Genomic DNA, 6,000 nt, shown 5'->3' on the forward strand with positions numbered 1-6,000 from the left:
GGGAAGAAATTCCAGAAAGTTTGAAAAAGCAAAACTTCCATTTGCCAAGTGCTGACAACTATTTACATGGCATTTACATTGCATTTACAACTATTTGCTTTGTGTTAGCGGAGAAGGCAGTGGCACCCCACTCCAGTACTCTTGCCTGGAAAATCCCATCGATGGAGGAGCTTGGAAGGCTGCAGTCCATGGGGTCGCTAAGGGTTGGACATTTTCACTTTTCACTTTCATGCATCGGAGAAGGAAATGGCAACCCACTCCAGTGTCCTTGCCTGGAGAATCCCGGGGACGGGGCATCCTGGTGGGCTGCTGTCTATGGGGTCGCACAGAGTCGGACACGACTGAAGTGACTCAGCAGCAGCAGCAGCAGCAGCTTTGTGTTAGATACTTTAAGTAATTGAAAGATTATTTAAAGTATATTAGAGGAAGTGGGAAGACTGTATGTAAATATTATGACATTTTTATACAAGGGACTTAAGGAGAGGGTGTGGGGTATGGAGGCCTGGAAACAGTCCTCTAGATCCTGGAGGGACCAAGGCCCAGAGCCTTGTCGAAATTCGACAAAACATGGCCAGAATTTGGCCTTTGTATTTCTAGTACTGTTTGAAACCGAGAGAGGGGTATTTATAGTTCCTAAATTGGTTTACGGAGAAGGCAATGGCACCCCACTCCAGTACTCTTGCCTGGAAAATCCCACGGACCGAGGAGCCTGGTCGCTGCAGTCCATTGGGTCGCTAAGAGTCAGACTCGACTGAGCGACTTCACTTTCACTTTTCACTTTCTTGCATTGGAGAAGGAAATGGCAACCCACTCCAGTGTTCTTGCCTGGAGAATCCCAGGGACAGCGGAGCCTGGTGGGCTGCCGTCTATGGGGTTGCACAGAGTCGGACACGACTGAAGCGACTTAGCAAATTGGTTTACAGATAGTATACTGATCTTATGGAATTTGTGCACTTTATATAAGCCTGACAAAATTGTGTAGAAAGTTGTGATCAATCTCTTCTACTGAAATTTCCTTACCTGGATTTGAAGGAAACTATTCTAGTGCTTTTCTGGTGACAGTGATGTTAATATTTAAAGTAAAATCAGAACATCATTAAAAATCTTTTTGTTAGTAGTTATTAATATTGAAGTTGATTTCAAAATTGGCAGTTCTGTGCTTTGATTTTCAATCGATTCAGTCTAAATTAATACCACCTTATATGGTGTATTCAAAGTATTTTCATGTATGTTATCGTATTTAATGATTCTCAACACTCTGTAAGGCAGGCAGTATTTCCCTTATATCAAAGAGCAAACTGGGGCTCATGAAGATTGGCTTTCCCAGAATGAAATTACAGTATTTCAAAAGAAGCATATTCAGGACTTCCTGGTGGTCTAGTGGTTAAGACTCCATGCTTCCACCACAGGGACACAGGTTCAATCCCTGGTGGGGGAAGTTCTGCATACCATGTAATACGGCCGGGTAAGAGGCAGGGATGCACATTCAGTTTAGATTTTTTAAAATCTAGGACATCCATTCTACTCCATCCATTTTACCACAGCTCTACCATGCTTTGCTTCCCAAAGTTATTAATGTACTTACTCTAGAATCCTATTCTCAATAGGATTTATCTCCTTAGAATATTCTAGTTTTTATTTTCTACCAGCACTACTTTTTAGAGTATTTGTATCTTGTCATCTTATGTTTATTTTTTCTCTTTTTTAAGAGTTCACACCTAAATGATTTTGCTAAATTACTTATATTGTTGTTGTTTAGTTGCCAAGTCATATCCGACTCTTTTGCAACCCCATGGACTGAAGCCTGCCAGGCTCCTGTCCATAGGATTTCCCAGGCAAAAATACTGGAGTGGGTTGCCATTTCCTTTTCCAGGAGATCGTCCTGACCCAGGGATTGAACCCATTCTCCTGAATTGGCAGGCGGATTCTCTACCGCTGAGCCACCTGAGAATCCCAAATTACGTTGTTGTTCAGGCACTCAGTCGTGTCCGACTCTTTGCGACCCCATGGGCTGCAGCACACTAGGCTTCCCTGTCCGTTGTCTCCCAGAGCTTGCTCAAACTCATGTCCATCAAGTCGGTGATGCCATCCAACCATCTCATCCTCTGTCATCCCCTTCTCCTGCTGCCTTCAGTCTTTCCCAGATCAGGGTCTTTTCCAATGAGTCGGTTCTTTAATTTTTTAATAATTTTACTGAAAGAGAGTACATACTATAAAGGATAGTTGTACATACACTACTTAACATTGTAAGTGTACAATTGAGAGTTTTTAGTTTATTCATGTTGTGCAACCATCACCAGTAACTCCAGAAACATTTTCATCACCCCAAAAGAAACCCAGTACTCATTAGCCACTCCCAATTTCACCTTCCCCCCAGTCTGACAACCACTAATCTACTGACTCTAAAGACTTGACTATTCTGGACTATTTCATATAGATGGAATCATTCTTATAAGTTTAATGTGGCAAGGCTTTCAGAAGTTATTTGTAATCTGAGAATTTATTTCCATTACACCTTTTGCACTGATTTTCATATTACTTGAGTAGATCACTTTTCTAATCTGTGGAGCGATTTTTCCTGTTTGGTGTTCATGCAATAAATAAATCTGCTGACGTGTATATGTTTCCTTGTTCCTGACCTTTGCTTTTCACATGTCTTAATAGTGTGTCCATGGTGTTGTGTAACCTGTTCTCAGGGCTCAGGTATCTGTTTGCAGCTAAGTAACTTTTATTCTTAGTTGGCATTTTTACCTCTACTTAAAATGACTAATGACTCCTAGCTTGTTTTAAAGATCTCAGAAGCCGTGACTTTATAGAAATATAAATATCTCATTAATTTCTAAAGAAGAGTTTCCCCATATATGTTACTAGTTATCTTGGGACAAATTTTACAAAAGCAAATCCGTACACAAAAAATGCATTTACCTGCATGGCTACCCTCTCTTCCCTCCGTCAGTCTCTCTCCTACCAACAGTCATCTTCAGTGAGGACTTTGCCACTTGACTCACAGCCCTGCTTTCTGTAATACTCCCCTCCAATCTTCTGGTGATTCCACTGCCTGTCAGTGTGGACAGTACTTTGGAGCTTGCCACCACTCAGACCTTCCTTACATTCTGAACCCACATTTTCCTCCACTTTGCTGGCACAGTTCTGATCACCTTTCACTTCTTGCACCCTTTTACTACATCTACATCTGCTATTTTTAACTGAAGACTCTTCCTCTATTCTTCCAGTTCTATTCTGTGAGAAGCCTGTTTTTGATCCCCACCCATTCCCGTACTTTGTCTACCTTTGTAACTTTATCCACGCAGCCTGAACTTCTGATCAGACCACTTCAGCCTCTGTCACTAGTGCTGTCAAATTCTTGTTCCTCTTTTTTCATTTACTCTTCTGGAAGTCCCTAATACACATTTGCTCCTTATTCTCTAAAGCGGAGCACTGCTGGGGCGGGGCTGGGGGAGCAGTGGGAGGGATAGAAGTCAGTGCAGACTGGCACTGCTGTGAATGTTTCAGTCTTAGCAATTGGCTCTTTTTAGCCATCTTTTAACTTGATCTTTCCCCCACAGTAGCTATTCTAATCCTCAGTCTGCTCCTCAGAATTTCTCTACACTCCTTCACCTTTCCTGGCCTTCCTTCCTTTTCATCTTAGAGAAAGAGAGCATGCTCTCTGCCCGGGCTCCTCTTGAGACTTTGCCCCTTTTGCTCAATTCCTTCTCTTTCTCATCTTTGACTTATTCCTTGCCACTAGCTCCTTCCTTTCAGTGTATCAACATTATCAAACCTCACCCTCCCCTAAGAAGAAAATCTCACTTCCCTCACCCCATTTCGAATTTTTTGCCAGAAGAATTTCCTCACTGCCTCCACCTGCTAACTTCCATCTCATTCTCTTCTCAATAATATTAATAACAGAGGCCAAACTTACTTACTTTGTGCATTTTATCTTGTTTGCTCATAAAACGCCCTGATTTTAATTTGTTCAAGGTCACACAGCTCTGCTCGAGCCTCTGGCTGCAGGCTCTCCCGTACTGCCACTTCACTGCAAGCTGCTCATGCTCTCAACAGTCGCCTCCGTCACCAAAGCTAGCAGTGACATCTCTGCATATAATGTGACTGACTGCTTTTCTTGCCTGTCTCTTATAGTTCTTTTACCCTTCTGGGTTCTGTTGGTTCTTCCACCTGCATCTGTACCTTGAAGACTATCTCAAGTGAGAATTAATTTCTTCCATAGCATGTGGCAAGGAGACTTTAGGCAGAGATCGTGGGAAAACATTCTGATGCCAGGAAGGATAACAGGCAGATGTTTTAAGGTAAAGTACAGGTCGCCAGCAAGCAGTTTACTTTAGCCCAGGGAAAACTACAAGTAGGGAAGTGATATGTAGTATAAGCTTGGAAAGGTAGCTACAAGTAGGATGTGGAACACTGGACCAAGGAGTTTGACTGTATCATTTCTCTGCTCACAAACCTCCAGTGGCTCTCCATCCACAAGCAGAACAGCCATATAATTTAACACTTAAATTGGGACCCTTTTGAGAAGGGAAGCACTATTGATGATTACACTGAGATAACTTTACTGAGACTGTCCCCAGCCAACTGGGAGTTACAGTCACCCTGACTATGCAACAAGTCCGAGATGACATTTTGGTGAAGCTACTCTGGAGGGCATGTACAACTAGGTAGAAACACATTTTGATGTTAAGGTGGTAGTTTAGGAAACTGACACAAGGATTTTAACTAGGTGGCTCCTGTGAGAATCAAAGAAAATGCAGAAATTGATAGAACTAAGGAATGACTGGCCGTGGGATGTGAGGCAGAAGAAGGAATTACATGTCAGAGTCATGAGCTGGAGTAGTTTTAAAATGTTATGTAATGATTTAAATAACTTTAAACCTTTAAAACTATTTTTACAAAGCTTTAGAGGGCCAATGCAATGTAAGGAAAAGGGGATGGATGTGGAAGTCAGACTCATGTTTGAAACTTAGATGTGCCAATCACTAAAAGTTGAATTTTTACTTACTAGTAATTTCAGCTTCTGCAAAATGCAGTCAATAATATATTTATCCTGAAAAGTTGTTGAGGTGTTTAGTGATTATATTTGTAAAGTGCCTAGTACTGTAGGCCATGTAGTGGAAGAAATAATAGTAATAGCAGCTAAAATTGAGTGCTTCCTCCATGCTTAACACTATATGCTGTGTGTGTAGTAATTAATCTTCACAACAACCATCTCAGGTATTGTTATCCCCATTTTACAGATGAGGAAAGTGAAATAAGTTACTTAATATATTAGTAAAGTCTTAGCTTCAGAGCTGCTGCTCTTAACCTCTAGACCATACTGCTCACAGAAGTTCAATAAATGGTAGCTGGTATTTTTTTGTTTTGCTCCATTTTACTAAATTGAAATGCAGACTCAGCATTGTTTCTTATGTTCACATATTAAAAGTAGCCAGCATGAAAACCAAATGTCTACATTTAATCTCAGATTTGTTTATCAATCTGGCTTCTGCATCACTAATTAGCACCCATTGATTTTAACTCTCAGTCTCAATCCCCTAATCCCAGTTACATCATCTAACAATTCCTGACTTTTTGCTGTACCCATTCAGGCTATGGGTACCCAATCACCATCCAAGAAACCTTTCCTTAGCTGTACACTGTTGTCACCAGAGAACTGTGAAAATAGGATTTTGAATGTTGAGACAAGCAGGACTAGTTTTCTCTTGTTTTCATACATAATATAAAGTGTTATTTGTGAGCATAATATACCTCTTTCAGGCTTCCCTTGTGGCTCAGCTGGTAAAGAATCTGCCTGCAATGCGGGAGACCCCAGTTCGATCCCTGGGTTGGGACGATCCCCTGGAGAAGGGAAAGGCTACCCACTCCAGTATTCTGGCCTGGAGAATCCCATGGACTGTATAGTCCATGAAGTCGCAAAGAGTCAGACACGACTGAGGGACTTTCATTTCACTGTACCTCTTTCTGTTAGTATGCACACACATACCTCAT

At 41.5% G+C, this 6,000-nt stretch overlaps 1 protein-coding gene across 1 annotated transcript in view; it reads left to right on the plus strand.

Annotated features, from left to right (window-relative positions):
- Positions 1–6,000, plus strand: part of SAR1B (secretion associated, Ras related GTPase 1B) — a 32,827-nt gene that overhangs the window by 1,029 nt on the left and 25,798 nt on the right. The window lies entirely within an intron of this gene.

The sequence above is a fragment of the Bison bison genome, unplaced genomic scaffold (genome assembly GCF_000754665.1).
Source record: "Bison bison bison isolate TAMUID 2011002044 unplaced genomic scaffold, Bison_UMD1.0 scf7180017864203, whole genome shotgun sequence".
Classification (NCBI taxonomy): Eukaryota; Metazoa; Chordata; class Mammalia; order Artiodactyla; family Bovidae; genus Bison; species Bison bison.